This window comes from Panthera tigris, chromosome A1 (genome assembly GCF_018350195.1).
Source record: "Panthera tigris isolate Pti1 chromosome A1, P.tigris_Pti1_mat1.1, whole genome shotgun sequence".
In the NCBI taxonomy this organism is placed as follows: Eukaryota; Metazoa; Chordata; class Mammalia; order Carnivora; family Felidae; genus Panthera; species Panthera tigris.
Genome location: NC_056660.1, coordinates 177,410,346 through 177,424,707, shown reverse-complemented (window position 1 = coordinate 177,424,707; position 14,362 = coordinate 177,410,346).

Genomic DNA, 14,362 nt, shown 5'->3' with positions numbered 1-14,362 from the left:
AACATCTTCATGTTCCTCCCACTGCAGACAGCACACAGATACATTCACACGTGCATATACACACACACATACACATACCCCTACTACTTCCTACCAAGGAAGATAAACAGTGGGGGCACAGTGGATATTTCTTTGAGATCGCTCCACCACAACACTTGCCTTATAGTTAAATAGCTGAGCCTGGTGATACTGAAAGATTCAATTCTCAGAAAATGCCAGATTCCCTTCCAAGCCTTCTTCATGGCTTTGGAATTCACTTTTTGTTTTCTGTTGAATAGTATCTTTAAAGTTTGAGAATATATTTGGGGGAAAATTCTTGAATTGTGTACCACTCTGAAACTTATGTAGGCTACAGTATCAGAGTTCTCATAAAAAAACTCCTAAAATTTTAGATCTGCTCCATGTATCCTACCTACCCAGATCACTCCCAAGACCCACTTTATTCAAAATATTTCTTGGGTGAAAATACCAAGACTAACCATATCAAATTTTCAAATACATGAAACTATGTAAGGATGAGAAAATTCTAAGTCATGGAAATATGGTTTTAATTACCTTGATGTGGGGAATATCAATATTCTCAATATATAAAATATATATATGTTAGTATATGGTATTCAATAGCAAATGACAGAAGATTAATTTCCAATGAAAGACAAGGAGAGATGGAGAAATGAGCATAGCACAAAAGAGCTGGAGATTACAACAGAGTACAAGCTGACAACGATTAGACAATACAGGGGGGTACCATTAGGAGAAAAAGTATAGTAGGGCTTTTGGTGCCAGGAATGTTTAGGGACAACCTATAGTTAGGGACAGTTAGACAACCAGGATTGAGATGTGGTCCTTCCTCCATGCTTTACATTATATTAATGCTCTTACAGAACATTCTTCTCAGCTGCTGGCCCACAACTAATTTTGATCAGTCCATAATTCATTACTGCCAACAATCCTTGCTTCTTACTATACATTTTTTAAGTTGAGTCATACAGGGAATTAAATGCCATTATATGGTCACTGTACTTTATGTGTTGTACCAATGACTTTAAAGAAGGAGAGAACATTTGAACACGTTTCATGTTTTTTTGAATAATTTAGAAATATATAATATACATAATTTCCAATAACTTTTGTAGAAAATCTATGTGTATGTGTATATATATGTACATGTACATATATGTACATGTACATGTATATGTATATGATGGCCAAATTTTGGCCATCATACCTTTACAAAGGTTGTAGAGAAATGGAAAAAGTCAAAGAAAAATGGCAGAAGTGATTAAAATCACAAAAAAACAGGTCCAAGAAGAAAGAGCTTTTGTATCTTGAAAAGCAATGCTGGGGGGCGCCTGGGTGGCTCAGTCAGTTAAGCGTTCGACTTCAGCTCAGGTCACGATCTCACGGTCCGTGAGTTCGAGCCCCGCGTCGGGCTCTGGGCTGATGGCTCAGAGCCTGGAGCCTGCTTCCGATTCTGTGTCTCCCTCTCTCTCTGCCCCTCCCCCGTTCATGCTGTGTCTCTCTCTGTCTGAAAAATAAATAAACATTAAAAAAAAAATTAAAAAAAAAAAAAAAAAGAAAAGCAATGCTGGGGGCACCTGGATGGCTCAGTTGGTTAAGCGTCCGACTTTGGCTCAGGTCATGATCTCACAGCTCGTGGGTTCAAGCTTTGGGCTCTGTGCTGACAACTTTCTCAGAGCCCGAAGTCTGCTTTGGATTCTGTCTCCTTCTCTCTCTGCCCCTCCCCCACTCACTCTCTATCTCTCTCTGTCTCTCAAAAATAAATAAATTTAAAAAAAACCTTTTTTTTAAAGAAAAGCAATGCTGAATAATGATTGTCATTATTAGGTTCAAAGGGGGCTTTGCACAAGGTACATGCTGTTCTACTATTCACCTTAATAAGAGAACTGAATAAAAAGTAAACAGAACTGAACTTAAAAGAAAGTCTAATTGTGTAGAAGGAAGAAAGTGTGCAAGTTAAATAATGAAATGCTCAGGTAAACTTCTAGTCTCCATCTGGAAGTTTCCCATGAGAATAAACAATCATCCCCTTTCTTTGAATTTTGCCATCAATGGGTCTGAAAGCAGACGGCTCTATTCTGCCAGGTAATCTTAGGAGGTTGTAGATGCAGGGAGATGCCTCTGGCCACAGAAAATTAAAATGTCATATCACGTATTACTAACAAAGAACGCATGCCTAAGAATATTCCTGGGTGACCCACAAATATTCCTGGTGGCCCACAGGGCTGAGTTTCAAAATTACAGTTTCTTTTTGGAGATCTGCAGGGGGCAGGAGGGGAGCATATGACTCACAGCTTTCAGTGACTTGGATGTGAAAACGGCTTTTTGATTATCCAGTCTCATTACTTATATTGTATCTTTCCAAAAATTAAAGAAACAGTCCCATTTGGAAAAGTGGAAAGGGGGGTGGAACAGAAAAGGTGAGTGAGCGCCTAGGTGCATGTTGACCCATTGTCTCTGTGTTCTATCTCTTCTTCTCTAAGCCAGACTAGAGCCAAGAGCCAAGTGGACTTCGAGAGTCCAGTGGTTCATATCCTGCATGTATGGCCTGCTTCCCATGGCATGAATTTTATTAAAATCCTTAAGGAATAGGATTTCATACTTCATCACCTGGATCTCCATTTTCATCTGGAAGTTACTCCTCCTACTCAATACAGAAACTTGGCTAACAGGGGCACCTGGGTGGCACAGTTTGTTAAGCATCTGACTCTTGATCTCAGCTCAGGTCACGGTCTCACAGTTTGTGAGTTCGAGCCCCACATCTAGCATCTGCACTGATGGCACTGAGCTTGCTTGGGATTCTGTCTCTCCTTCTCTCTGCCCCTCCCCCGACTTGTGCTCTCTCTCAAAATAAATAAATGAACTGAAAGAAAGAAAGAAAGAAAGAAAGAAAGAAAGAAAGAAAGAAAGAAAGAAAGAAACTTGGCTAACATATTGTATAGGAAAGGTTAACATACCAGAGCTGAGACTGTTATCTTTAAAAAGGTCTTTTTGCAAGGTTGCTCCTTAGCTGGCATATGGGAATTTGGATTTGGGGAGAGTTCCCATTATTCTCTGATTGGTAATGGTGGCTCACTTTGCCTAAACTGTACAAACCATGTGGTTTATGCTGAACCCCTGCTTCCCTTCTGGAAGTTTGGAATTTTGTATCATGCTAAGCAGAGGTTGCCAATGTCCCCAATAAAAATCTTGGACACTGAGTCTCTAATGAGCTTTTTGGTAGAGAACATTCCATACATTTGCCACAATCCCATGCCAGAGGAATTGGGTACATCCTGGGTGACTACATAGGGAGAAGTCTCTTAGAAGCTCATGCCTGATTTTTCTCAGATTTTGCCCCATGCACATTTTCCCTTTGCTGATTATAATAAATCCCAGCTATGAGTAGTCCAATAAGTCCTAGAGAATCAGTGAATCTGTGTTTGGTCTTGGGGGGACTCCTGACACACATGCTTTGGAACCTGGCTGAGTATAAGATTCACCCGTGGAACTTTATAGACGACAGATTTCAGAATCACCCCAGACCTATTGACTCAAGATCTGTATTTTTCAAAGCTCTCCAGATGTTTTTGATATGAAATCAGAAGGGAAGACAGATGCCAAATGCCTTGGTGGAAAAGACAACAGCTGCATGAAAGCTATATTTTCTAGGAAAAAAAGAAGTAATACAGTGTGCCTGCCACATGGAAGGAAAGAGTCCAACTCGCTATGATGACTGTAAATGAATATTCTACACAGCAGATAGAGAGCAAAATTTTTCCATGACACTTCTATGTTAGAGCCAAGAAGGAACAGGACAGCTTCCATTTTTGACATGGCCACAACACGGCAAAGAGGCACCCAATGATAAGTATGTGGTTGAAGGTGGATGGGGATACAGCATTTCTTCACTGCAACTCACACTTTTCAAGACAGTAAACCTTAACACTCATGCAAATGAACTAAAACTCTTCATAGGAAAGTAAAAACTTAGACTACATGCAACCAAACACCCTGGCTTCTGCAATAAGCAGGCAGGGGCAGCTGGCTTGAATGACACCCTGTAGGTAGCTATCAGGGAGGTTAGGGGTGTTACCCCAAATTTTCACTAAGAACTCTCAGAGTGACAAAGGGAGAGGACTTGACTAAGAAGCAGGAGATCATCAAAGCTGTGACATAAAACGGCATCTGCAAACTCAATTTCCTTTCTCATTCTTGGGCCTCTTTCAGTCTGGCCCGCCATCTTATTCTTCATCTACACCAAAGGCCTTCCAAGTGTAGCCAGAATCTGAATTACATTGTGATTATCTCATGGATGGAAATACTTGTTTAATTTCCAAATTTTAGAAGCAGTCTTGAAGCTGGCTCTTCAGGCTGAATACTTTAATGGGCATATTTAACAAATGAAAAAAATGTGGATATGTCCTCATAATATACAGAAGTGGGGCATGACTGATGAATAAATGGTTGATCTCAACAAGAGATTTCTTTTTAGGGGGAGTAGGCAAATACATCCCTGATGGGTTTGCTTTTCTTTTCTTTTTTTTTTTTTTTAATTTTTTTTAATGTTTATTTATTTTTGAGACAGGGAGAGACAGAGCATGAACGGGGGAGGGTCAGAGAGAGAGGGAGACACAGAATCTGAAACAGGCTCCAGGCTCTGAGCTGTCAGCACAGAGCCCGACGCAGGGCTCGAACTCACAGAGTGCGAGATCGTGACCTGAGCCGAAGTCGGCTGCTTAACCGACTGAGCCACCCAGGCGCCCCTGGATTTGCTTTTCAATAACAAGTTATTGAACCAATTCACCAAGATATATCTTGAAGAATCAAAATGCTTTCATTCATAAATCAAACTGTATCTATGGAACCAAAGGAAATGGGAGAGGATGACAGTGGAAAGTGATAACCACAAATATCACTAATAAAAGTTAGACTAAGATGCCGTGGCATTTAAAGCCACAAACCTTAGAATGTAATAATAAAGTGAATTTTCAGAATGTAAAGTAATCTCAGGAGAAATTATCCATTTAAAAGAATATGAGATATACCTTTTCTGGGTCTGTGTATTTCTTAAATCATAACAAAACATTCTAATCTGTTTCACAGAGGGAATCAAAAGCAAATTCTCAACAAGGGAAATAGAACTGTGTCTTATCTACTCTGATATTACTTTAAATAACTTCTTCAGTTATCTTTTTCCACAAAGAATCCAACTGCATACCCTTTCACACATATCCCAAAAGACTAATCCAGTTTAATTTAGCATAGGAGCCCAGGAATGAGAGTCAAGAGATCTGGGCTCTGTCATTATTAACTTAATCTCTATTTGCCTAAGTTACCAATATGTTAAATGAAACAAAAATATTTGTCCTTTCTACTTCACAGGTTTGTGATAGGGTTAAACATGAGATTATAAATGTAAAAGTATTTTGGAAATGTGTAATAGAAGCAGGTCCTAATTAATTTGATACATGATTGCACACATACTATCTATCCCTAGAAAATTAGAACTAGGATGTAGCTGGAACATCATGATGTCCAAACAGCTTACATGACATATTAGTGGATAAGGGTCAAGGGCATGACAGGGTGCATCTGAGATCAAACATGGGACATGGCCAGAACTAGAAGCCGTGTCTTGTAAGTGCAGCCTTCTTTTTGCTGATTCCATTATCTTCTCGAGGTACCTGGGTGGCTCAGTCAGTTGAGTGTCTGACTTTGACTCTTCATGATTTCATGCTCGTGAGTTGGAGCCCCACGTCGGCCTCTGTGCTGAGATTTCAGAGCCTGGAGCCAGCTTTGGATTCTGTGTGTGTGTCTCTCTCTGCCTCTCTCCTGCTCATTCTCTCTCTCTCTCTCTCTCTCTCTCTCTCTCTCTCTCTCTCTCTCAAAAATAAATAAACACTAAAACAATTTTTAAAAATTTTTAAATAAAAAAAAATCTTCTCAAATGATTCTGTGCACACGGCTTCATGCTCTGTCTGTGCAGAAGCAGCACTGAAAGATTACAACATCTCTAACAAAAAGTTACAAAACCTCATCAAGATTTAATGGCATTATCTGTGGCCGAAGTCTTGAAGATCTCTTTCAACTTCCCAGGACTGTTCCACCCCCAGAAATTTGAGGCAGAGGTATCTCTAGAATCTTTGCTACCCAGTCAGATCATTTTTTCCCCAAGAAGGACTTTGGAAATAATGTTTTTAGCCTACAGGACCCAGCTTTCACCCCTTCCTTCTAAAAGCCCCTGCAGAAGAGATCACAAAAACTGACATCCTGCGCACAAGATGCACTGCTGACCTGGCTAGCTGCTCCTGGAATGCAGTTAGCAAGAAAATCCTATTTCATTTCTGTAAAGGTGAAAGATCTCAGATCATGAATCCTCTCTGCACTGTGAATTGTTTTACAAATGCATTTGTATGTATAAGCAATGCCTTCCATTGCAATGAATCTTTTGCATTTTTAAAGGTAAGGTGTGTGTTCTGACACTATAAATGGTAGTAAAGGTATTTCAAATTATCTACCATTTGCTTACTGTATTAACCAAGAGAGTACATAAAGGGCAATAAAGTTATATCTTTATCAGAAAAGCATACAGTGCTTTGGTAAGCACTGTGCTATCGCAGCCCTGTTGTCTGTTCAAAGTTTTATAATGTTTTCCAAATAGAACATAGGCATAAAATAACTTTTATTCAGTCTTCTGGGGGGGGGATATTAAGAATAATCATCACAATGTAATCCATCAGGGGTTTTCTCATTTTGCTTCCTCCCAGGTATTTTAGATAGACTTGCCATTACGAGTCCCATAAATGGATAGGAGTCCATGGTGTGTAAATGCAAGTCAATAGGTATAATTTATTGTGTCAATCATTTACTAAGCATTTAACCCTACTCTGGCTCTCATCCTGCCAATAATCCTGTAAGATAAATCCTATTAACCCATTTTGCAGGTAAGAAAAACAATGATTAATGAGATTGACTGGCTAGCTCAAGGTTCTACAGTTGGTCAGTGGCAGACCTAAGGTTTGAACCCAGGTCTATTTGGTCTCAAGACCCATGCTTCATCCACTAAACTATATTTCCTTCCTCTTATAGCAAGTTGTTAGAAGTCTCCAGGATCTGGATATGAGTTAGACTAGAATAGGGATGAAACAAATGAAAATGATAATGAGAACATTTCTCCTTCACCTTCCTACTTTAGAAATATCCACGGAACTTTCCATCTCCAAAGGCAGTAACTCACAAGAGTGATGGGAACAAGCAAACAGACTGTGGAAAATCCAAACAGTACCAGGAGAGGTTAGCAGCTGTGGCCTTGACCTGAGTCAGCTTGGGTTTGAGCTCTGGCTCTGCCTGTTCCTAGTTAGTTGTATGACACCGTTTAACCTCCTTGAGTCTTATTTCCCTCTCTGTAAAACAGGAAAAACATCCTCTTAGGCTTGAATAATATGAAATGTATGATATACTTAACACAGCACCTAGCAGATTGTTGCATGCTCCATAAATGCTATCTATTTTTTATTGGAACTTTTGCTGTTAGGTTGCTGTATAAAAGATAAAGGCACATTATTAGTTTAAAAAAACAACAACTCACAGTTTCTGGTTTAACTGGTTTCTGTTGGCACCTAATAGCTTTACACATCTTGATTTAAGAGAGGCTAAAAAACAAAGAATGGATGTCAATGGATGTTTCTACTGTCAAGAACAGATGCTCTTGTTTGGGCTCAGCTAACACTGTAGTCTGGTCGGCAGCCCCAAATAGAACCCATTTGATTTCTCCTGCCGGTGTAAGTAGGAAATTGATGCTGCTGAGAGTGTGAAATTTGAGTCTTTAGAATTTCTAATTAATATGTCAGTCCCTGACATGCACATCCTATCCTTTCTTATTTCTTATGTAAGTTTTGGTTCTCATTCCCACCATTCCCAAACTCTTACTTAAAAAAATAATAAAGTTATACATAGGGATTCCTGAAAATAAAGTAGCAGCCTGATTACATGCAGAGCTGAAATGAGGACCATCTCTTGATAGGTCTCTTGTCCAAGGAAACCTTTTCTATTAGATCTTAGTCTTTTCGCTTATGGCTTTAATCTAACCAAAAATGTAGATGTCCCTCTGGAAAGGTAACACCTTAAAACATTTACCCAGAATCCTTTTTGTGAGTAAAATATATTAGAGTATCTCATAGATACTCTGTGGAACACACTTTGGGAAATGCTGAATTAGACTCCTTAGTAGCAAAATAGCAAGATACAAAATTGGGACTGGATATTTTTCAATATTATAGGTATTGAAGAAATACTGATGATAACAAGAAAGTAACTCTTTATTAAAATGTGGTTAGTGAGACATACATGGAAAAAAGATGTAGCCTTAAACTTTTAGATCCCAACATTGTACCTGGACCAGGAAAAGAGATACCGGGAGCATCTGAGAACAGAGTCTGCAGCTGTTGCCAGATGCAGCTTGAAGAAGAGTTCAGGTACAGGAAAAGGTAGACCTTCCCACTTAAAGTTTTGTGCTTTGAAAAGAAGAACAGTGTGCATGGTGATATGCAGTTAGGAACCAGACTCTACCCCTTTTCTCCTCTATCCCTCCTCTACCCGCCCCACCCCCACCCCCACCCAGAGACTTCAGCAGATGTATTCGTTTGCTTAGGGCTGCCATAACAAAGTGCCACAGACTGGGTAGCTTACACAACAACATTTCTTTTCTCACAGTTCTGGAGGTTAGAAGCCCAAGATCGAGGTGATCTCAGGGTTGGCTTCTTCTGAGGCCTGTCTTCTCAGCTTTTAGGTGGTGTCTTCTCCCTGAGTCCCCATGTGGTCTTCCCTCTGTATGTGTCTGTGTTCATCTCCTCTTCTTGTAAGGACACCAGCCATATTGGATTGGGGGCCACCCAGATGCCCTCATTTTAACTTCATCATCTCTTTAAAGTAACTGTATCCACTCTGAGGTACTGGGGATTAGGACCTCAACATATGAATTTAGGGCAGAGACACAATTCATCCCATAACACAGGCATAACTCCTCTCACTGGCCCCTTAAAGACTCTTTAAAGATGGATGCCAGGTTACTATGTGCCCTGCTCAATTTCCTGCAGTACAAATACAAAAAAGAAAACTGTTTAAGCTCTCTGCTAAATTATCTATCACTCCTGTTTCTTACTCAATTTTTCTCCAACTATTTTAGCTCTTACTCTGTCTCCCTCGAGCCAAGAGAGCCTCTGTGACTCGGGCCCTTTTGTACCCTCCAGTGTCCCTTTGAATAGAGCTGTAAAGACATGCTGTTAACTGGCTGATCCCCAGAGCCCACCCTTAAAAGAGTTTTTGTACCACCCTACCCACTCATCTTTGCCAGACCTGATAGCTTCCTCAGCTGCCAAGGATCTCCAATCACATCACAAAAATTTAAAACCCACAGACTCTGGAAGAGATGCCCCGGTGGTGTTAAAATGAAGGTAGCATTCTTTCCCACCAGGGAAAACACTCATGATTTGTTGATTTGTTGACAGTTTGCAGGTCTGGGAAGAGTACTAAGTCAGCAGAGGGCTCAATACCTAACACAGGAAAGACCATTGTCCTGCAACAGTGAAGAATGGACTTCACCAGTTCACCTCAGAGCTGGCACCTGGCTGGAGGGCATGGCAAAGTGTTGGGTTTCTGTAATGGAAGGCAGACTTTTTTTTTTTTTCGTTTTAATTACCCTGTTATGTGATAGAAGTCATAAGGTAAAAGAAAAGTATGGAAAGCTGATTTCTTTAATATATGACCTTCTGATAGCCTATATGTTTTAGGGACAAACTTCCTAATGAGACTTTTTATAATAAAGCTTTCATTGCTTTGAAAAATATTAACTTTTCCAGTTCTTCCGGGTAGATCAAACAGAGCCTGCAGTTATAGTTACAATATCCTAAAGATTTAGCTTCTCAGTAATAATGGGTAAGAGCCTTAGCATTGCCACAGGCCAAAACTATATTATTTGAAATGAAACCTCTCATAAATATCCAACTATGAAGTCACTATCTATCAACTGCTGTTATATAAACAGGACAGAGCTAAATCTCCCATCTGCCAATATCAGAGCTGCCACAAAGAATGATTTTGTGTCCAGATATCACAAATTAAACAGGTTCTTGCTCTGTCAGCCAATTCTAGGAAGCCAAGTTTGGTTTGGGTAGTCACCATGTAGTCCAAGAAAGGAGTTCTGGAAGGTCTGAATTCTTCTTTCTCTTTTGCCAAGAGCTTGGACCACCCTCAGGCTTAGGAGCTGTCTGCTGGGTAGTAGAAAAGATGTGACTGATTTTTTAGAAAGAACACTGTAGCTACCAGTGTCCCACTTCTTAGCTCTTCTTTTCTACAACTTTCTCCATACCTTTGTGACACAGTTAACCTTAGACTTCTGCCCTCACTCTGCTTTGAGCACCTATTTATCTAGTTTACCGCAGTCTTGTTCAGCACCAGAAATGCTAATGGAAGGTCTGTGGACCAAGCTTTGAGAAACACTGCTCAAAACAATAAGAAGCCATCAATAGAATGTACTTCTGCATTAACCTTTTCACATCTTCTGTTCCAGGGCCTAGAACATGGCAGTCACATAATATACATGTGGTAATCTAAACTGAAGCCAAGATTCTTTTTTTCTAGCCTAAGATTTCTTTGAGTCTAAGATTTTTAAGTAGGGAAGTAACATGATTTAGGTTTTAGAGAGTAAATAGGAGGAGCTTAGAAGCTGGAGAAAAGAAAACAGAGATCAGAGTTAAGGGGACCAATTGTGCCTCCTCTCATTAAAATTAAAGAACACATTATAATAATGGTATAATAATAATAACCAACATTGACATAATTCTTACAATATACCAGGCCCTATCATAAAAGCTTTTCTTAAATTAACTCGTTAAATTCTCATAACAACCTAATAGGTAGGGACTATCATTATCCTCATTTGAAGACCCAGAAATGGAGATCCACAGAGAGTAAGGTGCTTACCCAGAGTGACATAGTTAATTAGTGGCACAGGTATGATTTCAACAGGCCATCTAGCTTCCAAGTTCAGCATGCAAATCACTTCTATATGCATTGTCTCAAGTAGTCCTTACTTCCCATCCACCCAGCCTCCCAGTAAGGCAGTGGCCAGTGTGCTGGCTTCTCCTGCTGGCCTGTCTTACCTAACTTCACTAGGTATGGCCTACACTTCCTTGCTTACCATGATCAAAACTTAATTGACCTTCTCTTATTCCCCAGGGCCCTGGGTCAATTTACTGATTGTAGTAGCTTACTATGTCATAAGTCATGCCAAGATGACTCATTATTCTTTCAACAAATATATATTGAGCACTCACTATGCGCTAGGCACTGCACTAGGTGCATACAAAGGATTTACAGTGAATGTACCATCAAAGAAATAGACATGTAAACAAATTCAATAATTATAAATCCTGATTAGTGCCCTTAAGAAAATAAAAATAATTGCATCTAATGGGATAATGACCCAAAGAAATGATTCTTTGGTGATGAGAATTTCAGATGCTATGACAAATCACATAGGAAATCACATATTTTGGGATACTGGTGGCCTTTCTATTGGGCCCTTAAATATACCAACTTCTTAGTAAAAAAATGAAACGATCTCCACCATCCTCCAGCCTAGAATCTTTTAGTGGTTCTTCTCAGCCTTCAGGATATAAAATTCAGACCCCTCGGTATGATTCACATGCCCTCCCAGGTTAGCCTTCTGCCCACTTTCCAGACTCAACATTATGTTAGTCCCTTCCCCACCCCTTTCACATTTAACTTCTACCATACTCAAGACTAATAATCACATAACACCCTATATACCTAGGTTGCCTATCTCCCTTCCCCACACTTCACCTGAAGAGCCCCTATTTATCTTTCAACACTCAGACTAGAGTTACCTTTCAATAAGCCCTCTCCACCCAAAGCTGGGCTTGGTACTGCCCCTTGGGGATCCTTTAGTGTTCCAGATTGAATTGTGTCCTCCACCCCCAATTCATATGTTGAAACTCCCAGTACTTCAAAATAGGATGGTGTTTGGGTATGGGAGTCTTTAAAGAGGTAATTAAGTTAAAATGAGGTCTTTTGCATGGGCCCTAGTCCAATAGAGCTGGTGTCCTTATAAGCAGAGGAGATTGGGACATAGATATACACACAGAGAAGACTATGTGAAGACGCAGGGAGAAGGTGGCCATCTGCAAGCCAAGGAGACAGGTCTCTCTCTCCTCGAGGTAACCAAGCCTGTGGTCACCTCCATCTTGGACTGTTAGTCTCCAGAACCACAAGAAAATAAGTTTCTCTTGTTTAAGCCATCCAGTCTATGGAAATTTGTTATGGCAGCTCTAGCAAACCAACAAACTTAGCATCTTGTCTAAACCATAGTGATACACCTGCTTCGTGGACCTAAGTAAAAAAAAACCTCATCTTTTTAAACTTTCACCCCCCCAGTGTTGACCTCAGGGCTGGGCATGTGGTAACCTCTCAGTTAGTGTTTGCTGAGTGAGTGAAGGAATGAATGAACCGCTTATTTCACTTATGTGGAGGGCATATCAATGCAGCATTACTTCTGAACACTGGAGAGCAGTCTGGAATAGTGTAATCATCTGAGAGAAAGGTTGGCTCCCTCTCAGAGAGAATAAAGGGAACCAGCACTACAGTTCCCACTGCAGCAATCAGGATTTGGAAAAACAGAAGGTTACAGAGGCAACCCCTGAGGCACAGATCCGTGGTATTTCCCAGGTCTTTCAAACACATTTAATTGTGCACATGGAAAAGAATGGCATCATTATTTAATCCAAAATACAATAACAACAATAGATTGCTCATGTAGGCACACGAGTCCCCTGCAGAGAATTTAATGTGTGTGTTGCCTTTACCCACATATACAGCCAAGGCAGTGGGAACGGGGGCCAGCCCATTCTTGTGGCCTGGGAAGAGAGAACATGGATGCCTATGGTTGTTATAACAGCAAAAGGGGGGAAAACAAAAGAAAGCCCAAGGGTAGAGCTACGACTTCACTTAAGACGAATGTATATCTTTATTTTTGTCCTCAGCAATAACCCAAAGAAATATCTGATGCTACTGAAAGACTGCTGTCATCCCTGGTAGATACTCATCAATTATTATTAAGTATTGCACGGTTCAGGTCAAGATATAATATGTCTGAGAAAAACCGTGGCACCTCCTTTTAATCTTGCGTAGAAAACAATTAAAGTATATAAAGCACATTATTAAAATATGTAAAATTTATAATTTAATTATAAGATTGCATAGCTTTATGATCTAATAGTTCTGCTGTATTTTGCATATTAGTGAACAATTGCTTTCTTAAAGCACACAGTAGAATCATTTACTTGATGCTGGAGAATAAGTTAATTATGGATTCCCTGTATATGACTAATGGATTTAATAATCACTTTACTGTAGAATTAACTTATACTTCCCTGTGCTTATAGCACTAATGATGATATTCATAAAAGTTATATTTTTTAAAAAATGTAAGATTGGCACAAAAAGAGAAGCCCATGTACAACTTGGTTTTAGAGCCAGCAGTTCTAAATAGATAGTTCAGAGCCATCAAGGCCCTCTCCTTGCTCCATAATAAATCATACACACCCTCCTCCCCACCCCCACCCCCGCTACCAACCCTGCCTCCATTGGCTTTATTAAGGGAATTTATTTTATTTAAGGGAAGACGAAATGCTTGCCAGATACATTTAGTGAAGCTTCTGATTTGTTTTAACCTCAGTTGTAGGTCACAATGAGGATTATTCGCTTACACCTATTCCGTGGCACTCTGGGAAGCTCCATATGTACTAAGAGCACATTGGGTTGCCCAAGTCCCTCTTTTTGTCCTCAGCTACATTCTCTTGAAGCCACTCATTTTTCTCCTTCATCCAGAGCAAATAACATTGGTGGAAGAAGTAGCGGGAATGTAATTTGCTTAAGGAGGGAGTCCCCGGTGCTGCCTTTCTGAACTTACATCCATTCTTACCACCAGCACCACCACCATGATGACCATTATCATCATAACCACCATCATCATCACCACCATCACCTGGATTCTTCTTCCTCATGGAATTAAGCAATGGAAGATCTGGATTTTTATTTTCAGCTCTGCCAGTTTACCAGTGGGGATGACCTTGAGGGGGTCATGAGACCTCTTCAAACCTGTTTGCATAGTTCTAAGATGTGAAAACTGATTCTGAATGCGCTTTGTCACTGTCAAGTCCTAAATACAATCAGTGTATTATTTTAATGACCCCTCCAACCCAGATGTGCATCACCCCCTCCTCCATGAATTATTCTGCCAATTCTGGCATGGAGATTAAATATTCTGGAAAAGAAAGAACTA